Below are 14,938 nucleotides of genomic sequence, written 5' to 3' on the forward strand. Positions count from 1 at the left end.
ATAAACATCCACATCAATTCTGTGAACTTGCCATAATGAAAATATATATAGAATAACTGAAATATAAACCTCCATTTTATATTATCCACCGCTCTCGAATTATGCTTGTGTATTTCATATGTTAACTGTTATAAGAAAACAACTTTCCTCCAACTTGTCTGTCCTGGTCTGTAATAATTTATCCAGATGACTATGACTCAACTCTTAAGCGCTCAGATGCTCTTTGTCATTATGCCTTCAGGGTTACAACTAGTGACCCATATTTTATTCACAACAGAACATTGAAAACACATGAAATGTTTAAAATAAGACATTTTACTATTTCATTTTTTGAAAATTAGGTCATTTTGAATTTGTTGGCATCAACACACTGGCAACAGGTCAGGACAGGGTATAAAAACAGCTTCTTAAAAGGGTTTAGGTTCTCAGAAGTAGAAAGGGGAAAAGGTTTATCAATCAGCAAAAAACTGTTTACAAATTGTAAAACAAAATCTAAAGATTATGTCCTTCAACATAACACTGTGAAGACTTTGAATATCTCATCATACACAGTATGTTCTAGATATACGTACTTGGGCATAAGTTCATTTAAAATTGACTGAGAAAGCATGCAAAGCAATTGCTATAATTATAAAACACTGCGTATGAACTGAAAAGGAAGACCTTCTGACTTGTTATCGGTGTTCAGTTCAAAAGTAAACCATCTATCTATCCATGCCTCTGTTTTCTTCCACTTATCCAATTTGGCAACAAAGCCTATCCCAGGAAGGATATAGGATAAGGAAGTGAAAGTTCATAAATTTGACTTTAGGAGCTGAACTGTTACCTGAAATACTTTCACCAGTGAAATAACTAGACAATGTGGAGAAGGTGGGAGGAAGCATATGCAGCGAGTGACAAGCAGTGTCAAAATTTCATGTCAAGTGTGCCATGTGAAGAACAACCATATGGTGTAGCTGCAAGAGATGTGAAGAGTAAACACTTCTACTATCCTTGTATCATTATAATCATCCTCTGTCAGGATTTGGTAAATGTTGTAAGTTTTTTGTTTGTGCCGTGAATGAATAATAAAAATGTGAAAATAATTTTTTTTGAGTAGTGAGTATACTTCAATAATAGGCCATCATCAGCATTATTTAAAAAAAACCCAAAAAAAACCCCCAATAATGACAAAGTGCCATGCAAAAACCAAATTAACAAAGTCCATGTTAATTGCATAATAGATAATATCTATAGACTCCCCTGACAAGTGACAGATGACTACATTTTGCTTATTAATATAGATTATGAAATGTACTCAGTGACTGCTGATAGCCAATAAGAACATACATTTTATAAAAACATATATGTGATGAGAGTTGAACTCACTGTACACAAAAATGATTTTACCACATATATGACAGAAAACAAACTCTGTTGTTCTAATGTATATCTAGTTAATTAATCAACCTTTAAAGTTTCCAATTTTCACCAAGCTAGCATGCTTTAACCTGCCATTGTTCGCTCTACACTGGAATCATGGTACAGGAGGATGGAACCGTAATAAAATGTTGCAAATTTTTCCATCACAAGATTTCACAAGTAATTTCATTGCCTAAACTTAGTAAAATAGATGTATTTCCTAACCATTCAGTAATACTACTATACAATAAACAGCTCAATATCAATGGAACTCATTGTGTTGTGAGGGGGTGAAAGGACTCATTGCACTACTACCTCTTAAGTTTGCAAATTCTGACATTCCTGAAAAAACTTCCATTTGTGCATAATATATATATATATATATATATATATATATATATATATATATATATATATATATATATATATATATATATATATATATATATATACACACACACACATATACATGTGGAAAATAAGTATTTGGTCAATAACAAAAATACAACTCAATACTTTGTAACATAACCTTTGTTGGCAATAACAGAGGTCAAACGTTTACTATAGGTCTTTACCAGGTTTGCACACACAGTAGCTGGTATTTTGGCCCATTCCTCCATGTAGATCTTCTCGAGAGCAGTGATGTTTTGGGGCTGTCGCCGAGCAACACGGACTTTCAACTCCCGCCACAGATTTTCTATGGGGTTGAGGTCTGGAGACTGGCTAGGCCACTCCAGGACTTTCAAATGCTTCTTACGGAGCCACTCCTTTGTTGCCCGGGCGGTGTGTTTTGGATCATTGTCATGTTGGAAGACCCAGCCTCGTTTCATCTTCAAAGTTCTCGCTGATGGAAGGAGGTTTTGGCTCAAAATCTCACGATACATGGCCCCATTCATTCTGTCCTTAACACTGATCAGTTGTCCTGTCCCCTTGGCAGAAAAACAGCCCCATAGCATGATGTTTCCACCCCCATGCTTCACAGTAGGTATGGTGTTCTTGGGATGCAACTCAGTATTCTTCTTCCTCCAAACACGACGAGTTGAGTTTATACCAAAAAGTTATACTTTGGTTTCATCTGACCACATGACATTTTCCCAATCCTCTGCTGTATCATCCATGTGCTCTCTGGCAAACTTCAGACGGGCCTGGACATGCACTGGCTTCAGCAGCGGAACACGTCTGGCACTGCGGGATTTGATTCCCTGCCGTTGTAGTGTGTTACTGATGGTGACCTTTGTTACTTTGGTCCCAGCTCTCTGCAGGTCATTCACCAGGTCCCCCCGTGTGGTTCTGGGAACTTTGTTCACCGTTCTCATGATCATTTTGACCCCACAGGATGAGATCTTCCGTGGAGCCCCAGATCGAGGGAGATTATCAGTGGTCTTGTATGTCTTCCATTTTCTGATGATTGCTCCCACAGTTGATTTTTTCACACCAAGCTGCTTGCCTATTGTAGATTCACTCTTCCCAGTCTGGTGCAGGTCTATAATACTTTTCCTGGTGTCCTTCGAAAGCTCTTTGGTCTTGGCCATGACGGAGTTTGGAGTCTGACTGTTTGAGGCTGTGGACAGGTGTCTTTTATACAGATGATGAGTTCAAACAGGTGCCATTCATACAGGTAACGAGTGGGGGACAGAAAAGCTTCTTACAGAAGACGTTACAGGTCTGTGAGAGCCAGAGATTTTCCTTGTTTGAGGTGACCAAATACTTATTTTCCACCCTGATTTACGAATAAATTCTTTACAAATCCTACCATGTGGATTCATGGATTTTTTTTTCACATTCTGTCTCTCACAGTTGAAGTGTACCTCTGGTGCAAATTACTGACCTCTGCCATCATTTTAAGTGGGGGAACTTGCACAATCGGTGGCTGACTAAATACTTTTTTGCCCCACTGTAAAAAACTTGCTGCCTTAGTGGAGCTGCATATCGCCATGTCTTCCTTTTCATGTTGTTTCTTATTTAATCATATCACTGTCATTTGCTCTGTTCTGTGGGATCTTGCCGCTGCTCCTCCCACCTCCAGCTTTCCATGCATGCACATGAAAGGGCTGGAAGCTCCCAGAAGAGAGCCATGCTGCCAATTATAGTTTTGACTTTTAATATCAATATGCTGATAGATATTTTAATTAGTTTTTTGTTAAAATATTTTATATACACAATTCCTCTCTTGGAAAAAGTACTTTGAGAAACGTATAAATGAAGAGAAAGAGAGAGAGAGAGAGAGAGAGGTGTGGAGGAGGGGTAAGAAGGACATGATGGAAGCTATGAAGATGATGAAGAGACCTTCTATTTTAGCCTAATTTAGCAAATGTGAATGTTTTTGTGTTGTTAAGCACACTTTTTATTTAGTGTTTTCATAAAAGCCTTTAAAAAAGCCTTAAAAAATAAAAGCTTTATACATTTACTACTACTATGGCTTAAAAATCATTCGCTATCATCTTAGCTATCGCCTGATCAGGACTCAGCTGTTTGGCTGGGGTCATTTGTTTTGGAAGAAATGTTCTTGTTTTGGTATACCTGCAGTTTCCTTTAAGTCAGTGGATGCTGACATACTTGGATCAAAACAGGACACTTCTCCAGCATCAGTGGGTGTAAGGGAGAGGGTAAGCTGTCCTCCGTGTCTGTGCAGGTTTTTTGTTGACCTTGCTCTAATGGATATTTTCATTGCCTCCAATATCACTGAAATCCAGCCAAATTTGCCTCCTTTTCTCTCTGTCGCTTTGTGCTGGACTGTACAACTACGCTTGCTGTCTTTGGAGTATATATAGCGTGCTCATCGTCCCTGCCTGCATGAACAGCAGCAGCTGAAGATTCTGCTCTCCCAACGGAAATCACTCTTCTCGTTCTCTACAAAGAATCTGCTCTTCGAACCGACTCGTTTGTGAACAACACATCGCTCCACTGTGGTGGCCCACAAAGAAAGCAGCTGACAGTCGATCGACAGTACCTCTCTTGCTGTGTATATCAGATGGTTTAAGTGTCAGATCATTTTAGTTTTAAAGCACCTAATGGCAATTATTATTTTATAACATGTATACAATGTCACTGTGTTTGTGTGAAGCACTCGTGTCCCCCAAAACAACACACACACATAGTGCCTCTCACAGACACAGTCAGACTTTATATAATGTCTTATTCCACAATGTTTGTGTGAAGCACTCCTTGTATCCCCTAGTACAACACACACACACACAACTCATTTTGTATTCCTCACAGAGGACTGGCAGATGATTCCTCATTCAGCCAGTGCTCAGGCTGCATGAACAGACAAGCACAGCTGTCAACACAGCATGAGGACACAGAGAGAGAAATCAAAAGATCTTGAATCAAACAAATATGCTCCTGTGTTTGACCTGAGGGTGGCGCCACAGGGTACATGCAGTCATACATGCCAATCTGCATCTCAGATTTTTATATTTACATGTGAAATTACTGAAAAACATTCTCACCAAAAAGTTTTTGAGGTCATTCAAACCAATTTCCTAGCTCATCGTCTTGGAATCATGAATCCAAATTTTAAAAAACTTCATTCAAATCTGTTGATTTTCTCCAAGCCCTTTTTCTTCAGTGGACGTGCAAAGTCTGGTAATCATCTCTGTCTGCTGGATTCAAACTGTTGTCATACCATTTCAGTATAAAATATATTGCTGCATATTAAAACTGTAACAGGTACTGTACTGTGTGGGATTCAGTATTATATGGATGGTAAAACACTGCTTCCATCCTCCTTCCTTACTAGGATTTTGTCATACTCTCTTTTAGTGTGTCTGTGTGATGGAGAAAGAGTGAAAGGCATCAAATAAAGACATAGCTGAATTCTGGGGTGAAGTATTCCACATGACTGCACTGTGCTATAATCTATTCAAGACATGCACTGCTGAAGCTGCTGAAGGTGTGCTCTGTGAACTGCAGGGGCTCACAACACATATGGTCCAGATGGACACTGGGTGCGCACACACACGCACACACACACACACACACACACACACACACTTCCATGCTGGCATCAATCTGATCATCTCCATGATTTCTTCTTTCTAGTTCAGGGCTCTTGACCTTCACAATACTTTAAAATCCCTATTTATACAGGGAGTGCAGAATTATTAGGCAAGTTGTATTTTTGAGGAATAATTTTATTACTGAACAACAACAACCATGTTCTCAATGAACCCAAAATACTCATTAATATCAAAGCTGAATGCTTTTGGAAGTAGTTTTTAGTTTGTTTTTAGTTTTAGCTAATTTAGGGGGATATCTGTGTGTGCAAGTGACTGTTACTGTGCATAATTATTAGGCAACTTAACAAAAAACAAATATATACCCATTTCAATTATTTATTTTTTACCAGTGAAACCAATATAACATCTCCACATTCACAAATATACATTTCTGACATTCAAAAACAAAACAAAAACAAATCAGCGACCAATATAGCCAGCTTTCTTTGCAAGGACACTCAAAAGCCTGTCATCCATGGATTCTGTCAGTGTTTTGATCTGTTCACCATCAACATTGCGTGCAGCCAATACGTTCTCACTCCCAACTCGTCAAACGTGTGACGCATGGTCAGGCTCCCTCTGCTGCACTTATGGACGCGCAGGGTACCCCTCTCGCATCGGGAATTGACGTGAAGGGTCCTCCGATTGAAGAGATTGCTGCGGAAGTGCCTGTTGTCGGTATATTTAGACATTTTCCAAATCACATTGTAGTGACGTATACAGAACACAATAAATTATATAATGTAAACAACTACCTGAAAAACAGGTAGAACAATACTTTTGTATCGTTTATTGCATTTACGGAGGGAGTGATGTATGCTGGGTAATGGCACAGCTAGCTACTGGGTGACTTTATTCACCTGCTTCGGCTGTTATCAGTCCATACAATGGGCGTTATTAGCACAAATCAGTCCCATAGATATGGGCCATCTCCTGCTAGATTGTTCAGAAGGTTGTTCTCATCCATCCAGATGGAGGATCACTAACAGGAGCGTGGGAAGACTCCAGAATCCACTCTGGCTGGAATCCGGTGGATATGCAGTGTGTACAGGTAAGACCATTTAAACGGACAGCATTTATAGAATGACTATTAAAAGTCAGCGAGTGTCAGTAATGTTAATGTGGTTATCTTAGTAATACACAGAGTGCTAATATAACAGCTTTAAGATGCATTTGTAGATATTATTACGTGTTTTACCGTCTTTATGGTGCTAGCTTAAAGTTACGGTGTAAACGTTAGCTTATATTGGAGTAAAGCTGTTACTGGTTAAACGATGTTAGCACAGAAATATTAGCTTCTGTCATGACTGATGAAGTTACTAGTTAATAAAGTTTCCAGTAAAGTGTTTAATCGCAGCCACAGATTGACAGCAAATATCTCGATTAGCTTCAGTGCATCTATAATAAATATGTGCAAGTTTCAGTGCTTCGTTTAAACTGTATGATACTTATACTGACCCAGGGTCAGTGTAAAATACAATCCTAGCTGTGTGAACAAAGCCTGGCTCCTTTAATCCTGCATGACAAACCTCAGGATGCAGGTTATTATTACTCTTTCCTGCTGGCACACCTGTCACACCTGAGAGTCAGCTAGAAACTTACAGTGACGTGGACATCATGCAAAGACTGCCAGACTCTGTAATACTGCAAATGATCAGTGACTCAGGTTATCACTAAACTTTAAATAGTACCTCTGTGTCTCTGTGTGCTGAACATTTAGGATTGAGTCAGGCTGCATTGACTGTGGGACTTTAATGTGTTAAAAGCAGGTTGAAGACGGCTCAGAAACATTTGAAGATTCAAATTTAGCATTATGGCTGCTGGTGGTTTGTAAAGCCTCTACTCAGCTGTATTTTTGTTACTAATTTATGTTTGTTGTTGTTTAACACAGATTTCAGAAGAGCAAATATGCTTAATAGTTTAACTAGATTTCATTTGTCAGTGTGGGACTGCTGAGTCACCTGAAGAACTCATTTCATTCATTCTCCACATGATGTTCATATACAGAAATGTTTCACAGGAACTGATTTCTCCCAAAGGGTGAACTAGTGTGTTTCCATAGATTTCCTCTGTATGAATGTACTTTTAAATGAAGGCAAGTGTTTGTCCTTTTTTGTTCCTCAGGTACAGTACGTGATATCAAGGGCAGGCGGTCAACACTGGGGGAAGACAAGAAGCAGACGTACTTCCAAGAGGGAGCTGCAGTGAGGTCAGAGGTCAGAATCTGAAACAGCTCAGGTTTATATTTTAGAGGTTATAAAAAATCAAAATGTATTTATAAAGAAACCTTTAAATAATAGTCATAATTATGATTATTATAAGAAATATCAAACATTTAAGTGTTAGCCCTGCGATAAACTGGCAGCCTGTCTTTGTCCTGTATCAGCTGGGATAGGCTTCATCCTCCCGCAACCCTGAATTGGATACATTGTACTCCAATTATGTAATCTGATCATTTACAAACTCAAGGTATCTAATCAAAATGTAAGTAATAATTATAAAATGGGAAAGCAGAAATAAGTGTGACATGAATGTAAATGTGTTAGCTGACATAGAGGACAGCTACATGTAGTCTGAAAAACCTTTGTTGTCAAGTTTGCAGGTATATCAGCACGAGACATTCTTACATAGAAGAGTCTGTTAAAGTCTCTAACTCAGCGAAGCATTATTGGTCCCGTCTGTTTGGATAAATATAGTAAGTTGATGTACGTCCATTTATTGACACATTTTCTTAAGTGCTTATCCAGTTCAGGATCACAGTGGAGCTGCAGCTGGATATGTTCAGTAAATAAACCTTACAAAAGTTAACAATAAACCTGCATCCATGTACGTTGTTGTCCACAGGATGAGAAAATCAAACTGGAAGACTGTGTAACATGTTAATAAATGTTTGTGTGTTTATGCCTGTGTCTTTCACAGGAGGCGCTGGAAGGTTTCCCTAATAGTTCCTGGTGAATCAAAGCAGAACCATAAAGGTTGCTGGACTGCATGATGGCCTTACCCCTGAGCAGTCATCCTGTTAAAGGAGGAACCAGTTAGAAGCTGTTTTCAAAGTAGCTGAGCAGATTTCATCTCACGTAAGCAATTAACTGTTTGTTCATCTGTTCTGCCACTTAAAGAGCATTTAAGGACGTCTTTTGAGTGTCCAGTTGAATTAATTCTACTGGCTCTCATGGTCATTTGTTATTATAGACATATTTTTCATGTTCATCCAGCTATTTAGTAAATTCTATCTATTTAGTAATATCCGTCAGCTATAAAATGTAATATAAATATAAAAATATCTAAATATCTCCTGTCCTTTATGTTTTAATGATGTAAGTCTGTTATCGTATTCCAAAGATGCCGCCATAGCTCTCTGCAGCTGTAACACTTTCACACTTTGCAAATCATTCCATGTTTTTGATAGTTATGAAGACAGAATATGTTTCTAAGGTCATGCTAGGCGGTTGCTATGGTGGTTGGTGTGGACTTGGGTGGACCGCGTCCGATTCCTGTTATTAGCTGTCCGCCGTAGGGAGGCTGCGTTCCATTTACAAGTAGTGACCGTCTGCCGCAACTCGAACTCAAACCCTGCTTTGTTCTTTAATTATAGGCCTTTTATAGCCGTTCATGACACGCACACACACACATAAAGCACTTTGCCTCACCATGAGAATGCAAGTTTACCTAACCTAACCTTAAAGTATCTGATATAGGATAGAAAAATGAAGCAACCAGAGATTTAATGATGAAGACTCTGGGTTCTGTAGTTCACGTTTTACAGTCCTTAATGACTCTTTGCATATGATTTATTGAAGAGGGGTTTAGAATGCACTTTACATTTAGACTGTTGCTGTTTAATTTTTTACATTGTTGCCGTGTTATGTCATGAATAAGGTTCACCTGCTGGGGGTTTGATGGATCAGCTGGACAATACAGTCAAAGTCAGACTTCATTCATCATATGCAAGAATCCTAGTTGGATTTTTGTTGTCACTCATGTTTTTGAACCAAATATTGAAAACAATTCTGACAGACTGGATACCTAGTCAGGGTGTACATTACCTTGTACTCAAGCATCCCAGGACAGAGCCCTGCCCCACCATGAGCCTGGGTGGATACGTGGTTATTAATATAAAATGACCAATACTGAATATGAATATTTCATGAAAATTGAATTATAATACAAATTAGTAATAAGGGTTTCTCTGCGCCCTTATCTACCCCATACTCAAAGAGCTGCGGGTAGAGAGGGTGACAGGAGAGGATGGCACTGAAGAGAAGATGCTCGGTTTCTGGAGTCTCCTGGTCCTGTCAGTATTAGTAGGATGCATCTGCTGTGTCTTCTCGTGGATGCTCACCTACCTTGACTCGTTCCAGCCTGGTATGGATTTCCCAACACTGCGGAGAGTGGCCCACGTCAGAGACGTTTAATATTGATTACATATTTCTGAATTGCTAACCCTAACCCTAGCTCAACAGACCACAATGCCCTGGACTGTCAGTATTATTACATGCTGTGAACATAAGTAGCTTTGATCACAGTTTATGTTGTAAAAGAGAAGGAATATTGAAAAAAAGATCAACATTGTGATATTATTTCTTCCAAACTGACCAGAAACATGCTTGTCAGACTCTCACAGCAAAGGATCAGACTCACTGTGCATGACGGCTCAGGCCAATGATGTTTGTTAGATTGTCAGTTGTTTAGTGCTTCTGTACAGTTAGGGTCACCGTCTCTATTTCAGAATAATTAATATGCGGAAAACACTAAAAGTTGATTGTCTTCCAATATTCTAGCATAATTAAAAAACTTTGACTTTGTAAGTACATATTATTAGTCCTAATGCCAGTATGATTATTCATAACTCCTGCTTTGAAATACTGAACTTTAAAATTGACCTGATGAAAGATCATTTACAGTGGCACTCTGTCAGGATCATTCTGACTGTAAGATCACTGTATTAATCTGAATCCTTCTGAAATGTGCTGTGAATGAATGCTGATGCAACTCACTGTGGGAAAGCTGTTAATAAAATGAATCTGTGACACATGCAACACATTCACAGAGGAAGAGGACACAAAGGGAGGACACGCAGAGGCTGTGTTGAAGTCAGAAATCCAAATCTTTATTAAAAAACAGGCGGCAGTTACAAACAGGAAGACAAGCAGTCCATCAAACAGTCTACAGGGTCAAACATACAGAGAATTCAAACAGCAGTAAAAAATAACTGGACACTGAAAAACATAAAGCAATGTGTGACGCAATAAAAGGAAGCAGCACAGTATATTCACTGAATTATCATCAATTATAAAAGAGAAAAACGACGATTTCTAAGGATTATTTTCTTAAATGCAGTGAGAGTGTGGCTGGTAAAGATGGAAACATACAGAATGTAAACTGTGTGAGTTTGTGAACTTTGTTAGTAACAAATGAGGTAAAACAAACACAACCAAAACAGACAAAACACAGAACGAGGCTCTCAGTATTCATTAATAATTAGAAAGAAACATTCTGGTCGTGGATTTTTACAGTCTTAGTTCCGCTCGCTGTCATCATTATAATCATCATGATCAATGGCGAGGTCCTGAGGTGGGTGGGGCTGTCTCTGGTGATGTCACCATGAAGGAACAGCATCTGGCACGTGTTGGTGAAACATCTCAGTACACTGGTGTAGTTTCCTCTCCAGCTGTTTGACATGTGACACTTGAACATTAAGGGGAAGAAGAAGAAACAGTGTTAGGTCAGGTGACCACATGGTTTCTAAAGTAACTGACAGGAAGTAACCAGGCCGTTAGAAATGGATGGCATGTGTTTAGAGTTACTGGAGTTGGGTAACTCTACTTACCAAAAGCAGAAGCACACAGATGAAGGATCAGATGCTGAATGTTGCAGGAACATGCTCATGTGTGGTGGTCATTCAGTGCTGCTCCGGCAGGTTAGACAGTCCAAGACTGATATGCTGCCCATCTGAGAGTTTGAAAACATACATGAAAAGATTTATTTTGTATTACAGTCAAAGTTGGATGTTCATTTTTGTCCTTTAAAAATGTTTGTGTATTTGAAAGCACTAACATTTAAGGATGACTTGGATTGTCTCCTTTAAAGGGGAGACAAGTGTATCCACTGATCCACGTCACTTTACCTGGATGATGACTCCTCTCCCCCTCACTCAGAAACACTCCTAATATAACCAAGCAAATAAATAATATTGAAGATTTACTTACATCATTACAAAAGCATCAAAAATATCTCCCTTTGATTCTATTTCTCCATTCCTGCTGAACATCAGGCAACAAATATCTCAATAAATCACAGTAAAATGTAAAGCACATGTTTTCTCTGCTTTGTCTAACCTCTGCAGAGCCTCTGTCAAGAAAAACATATCTGTAAGCATAAAACAAATATACATTTTATAACACGTCACTGGACAAACCTCGGTCAGTTGATTTCCTCTGTGCAGTGCAGACGAACATCAGTCAGCAAGTGACTCTGCTGGTTCTTCTGAGGAAACACCACCGTCTCTCCACACCGTCACCATCTGTGAGCACAAACTGCCGCGCTGCTCTGCCAGCATGTAGGAATCACATATCACACACAGGGGTGAAGAAACATTAGAGCTCAACTTTGGATACTTTAGATCTAAACAGATCAAAGCAGCTCTTAGCTTCAACAATCAGTGAGCAGACAAACAATGATACCAAACTGATTCTGTATGAATACAATATGGTATTTTCAATACAGGTGTCAAATTAATTTATTAAAACTAATACAGATATATGTACATTTTTTTTGATAAATTAGTTTGCTAAATTATAAGAATATATATATATATATTTTCATTTAACAATTGCAACTGAAAGAAATTAAATATTGAACAAAAATATATTGTCACATTCTGAGCATGCTCAGCACGCTGACAGACTTGAAGTTGCTACAGATTTTAAGAAGTGATAATTATAGGGAAGAAACTTCTCTTTTTCATCTGTTTAATTAAACATTTGATGCCTCAGCTGTCTCAGTCTATAGCGTTCTGCAACTACAACTAACCTGAGGCTTGGATTTGGCTGCAGGTGCCCTTGTACATCCTTCTCAGCAGCACACATGTGGGTACCATTTAATCACACTTCTTCCTGAGCTTTGCTTCATCACAAGACCAAAGGTGGCATCCCGTGTCACAGTCTTATCATCATCCAGAAGAAACATTTGAAGAAACATCATGGAGAAGAAACATTTACGCGCCTCCTGGAGGCGGAGGGGAAGTGAGGAGGTAAGTGACGGAAGTGACGGACAAGGTAAGCGACTCATGTTGTAACTGACGTCTGACGCCGGAGATTTTGGCGGAAAATTAAAGCAAATGGTAGTTTAGATCTGAACAAATTCATTTAAGCTTCAGTATTACCAAATACACTTATCAATTGTCTTATAACTAACACTATTTGTCTAAATAATCTCCAACACCCTGGAGAACAACGAGGAGAGTTTAGAGACTCTCCAAGATTATATTGATCAGTGCTTTCAGGATCTCGTGATGAAGAAGACCCAGTGTGCAGCTCCCCCGGCCAAACCTGAGACGCCGTCGTCGAAAAGACAACGCCTGGCAGATTCCCCCGGCTCAACATCGCCAGCCGGCAAAGATATTGCCGACATACTGGAGTCAATCGACAAGCGATTGTCCAGTTTCGACGCAAGGCTGTCCTTGGTGGAGATTCTTCACCGAGAATTTAAATGCTTGCAAGAATCCCTGGAGTACAGCCAGCAGCAGGTGGAAACGCTTGCTGCTGAAAATGCCACGCTAAGGGAGTCGGTGAAATGTCTCACAGATAATGTTACCCAGCTCAATAGAGAAAATAAAAAAATAAAAGAAACAGTTATCAATCTACAAGCTCGTAGCATGCGTGATAATCTGGTATTTTCTGGTATTCCAGAAGCCGCTGGAGAGGACGCGGAGACCACGGTAAAAAGCTTCATCAAAACCCACCTGAAGCTGCCGGAGGACACTGTGAAGAACATCGTCTTCGATCGGGTACATCGCCTCGGCCCCATTCGGGCTACGGCCGGGAGACCACGTCCTATCGTGGCCAAATTCGGCCACTTCAAACAAAAGCAACATGTGAAAAGCCGCGGCAGGGAATTAAAAGGAACGGACTTCAGCGTGAACGACCAGTTCCCCAAAGAGATCTTGGAACGACGCAGGGTCCTCTTCCCAATCCGACGCGGCTTCATCCAGAAGGGCTCCCGCGCTGTCATCGCTGTGGACCGGCTGTACATGGACGGACAGCTCCACCGCAACCCCAACATCACTCCGTGGCTGTATTAACCTCACACCAGATAGGAATCAGCTGCACCCTTTCCTTATCCACTCACACTAACTTGCATTAACATCTGTTTAACTTACCAGTATCAAATCACATCTTAAAGTGTGATTTCATAGCAGAATTAACACCGTCACTCTCCGTCAGTGATTTAATTGGAATGTTTACGTTTTGTTCTGTTTTTTTTCTTCTCGTTTTTTTTTTCCCCTCTCTTTTCCCCCCTCTTGGTTTTATGCTGCTCACCCCTGTCCTTGGTTTCTTTCTTTATTCCTTTCACTGCCTCGATCACCTGCTTCGACACTCATCCGCAAACATCCTTTATTTCGACACATACGAACCATGCGCTCAACGGCAGCACATTTTACTTCAGTCAGACAGCGCACACAGTCGTTTAGGATACACACACTTAAGCCAAGCCTACTCGTATTAGTAACTATGCATACACAAAGTCAGACTCAGGGAGCATCTCGCCACACATTTTTTCTCTCTCTCCTTCTCTTTATTTATGAACAAGTGACGTATTCTCTCCACCTGTCTAAGCGACGCACACAGCATACATCCCTAGTTATACACAAACATCTATGGGTACACTGAGGTTCATTACATGGAATATAAATGGAGCTGGCTCCAGAGTAAAGAGGTTAAAAATATTTAACCAACTCAAAAAACTACAGGCAGATGTTTTTCCTTTTACAAGAGACCCACAGACCTCTTAGAGGTTTGAATGAACTTAAAACACCTGAGTTTCCTAATGTGTTCTCAGCTTGTTATAATTCTAGACAAAGGGGAGTAGCAATTTTAATACATAAAAATATTAATTTCACAGTACTCGATACAGTTATAGATCCAGAGGGCAGATTCTTAATCATTAAAATATCTATACTTGATAAAAAGCTATGTATTGCAAGTGTATATGGTCCAAATGTTGATGATCCCTCATTCTTTCACGGTTTTTTCAGTGCACTCTCTGAACACTTAGATGGCACACTTGTTCTTGGAGGCGACCTCAACCTTGGACTAAATGAAGACATGGATAGGCTCAATACAGCGGGAACTCAGCGTAATTGGCAGTCCATAAATATAATCAAACAGTATATGAGCGACTTTGGTCTTTGCGATGCATGGCGCTCCCTTCACCCCACCAGTAAGGAATATACTTTTTTCTCACATGTCCATCACTCCTACTCTCGTCTGGATTATTTTTTGGTCAGCAGCTCACTACTGGGTGACATTTCAGAC

The 14,938-nt window shown here is 39.7% G+C and overlaps 2 long non-coding RNA genes across 2 annotated transcripts; one reads left to right on the forward strand and one right to left on the reverse strand.

The window, feature by feature from the left end:
- The first annotated feature begins 6,285 nt into the window (after positions 1–6,285).
- On the forward strand, positions 6,286–8,682 carry LOC146581804 (uncharacterized). The gene is made up of 3 exons (XR_014888651.1): positions 6,286–6,453; positions 7,527–7,618; positions 8,322–8,682. It is a non-coding gene; the product is annotated as an uncharacterized LOC146581804 (long non-coding RNA).
- Positions 8,683–10,848: 2,166 nt separating this feature from the next.
- LOC146581805 (uncharacterized) lies at positions 10,849–11,946 on the reverse strand. The gene is made up of 4 exons (XR_014888652.1): positions 11,821–11,946; positions 11,460–11,568; positions 11,233–11,354; positions 10,849–11,090 (listed from the first exon to the last, which is right to left on the reverse strand). It is a non-coding gene; the product is annotated as an uncharacterized LOC146581805 (long non-coding RNA).
- Positions 11,947–14,938: the final 2,992 nt, after the last annotated feature.

The sequence above is a fragment of the Mchenga conophoros genome, linkage group LG2 (assembly GCF_057382185.1).
Source record: "Mchenga conophoros isolate Kocher_MC1m ecotype Shallow Benthic linkage group LG2, M_conophoros_male_GT1.1, whole genome shotgun sequence".
Lineage (NCBI taxonomy): Eukaryota > Metazoa > Chordata > Actinopteri > Cichliformes > Cichlidae > Mchenga > Mchenga conophoros.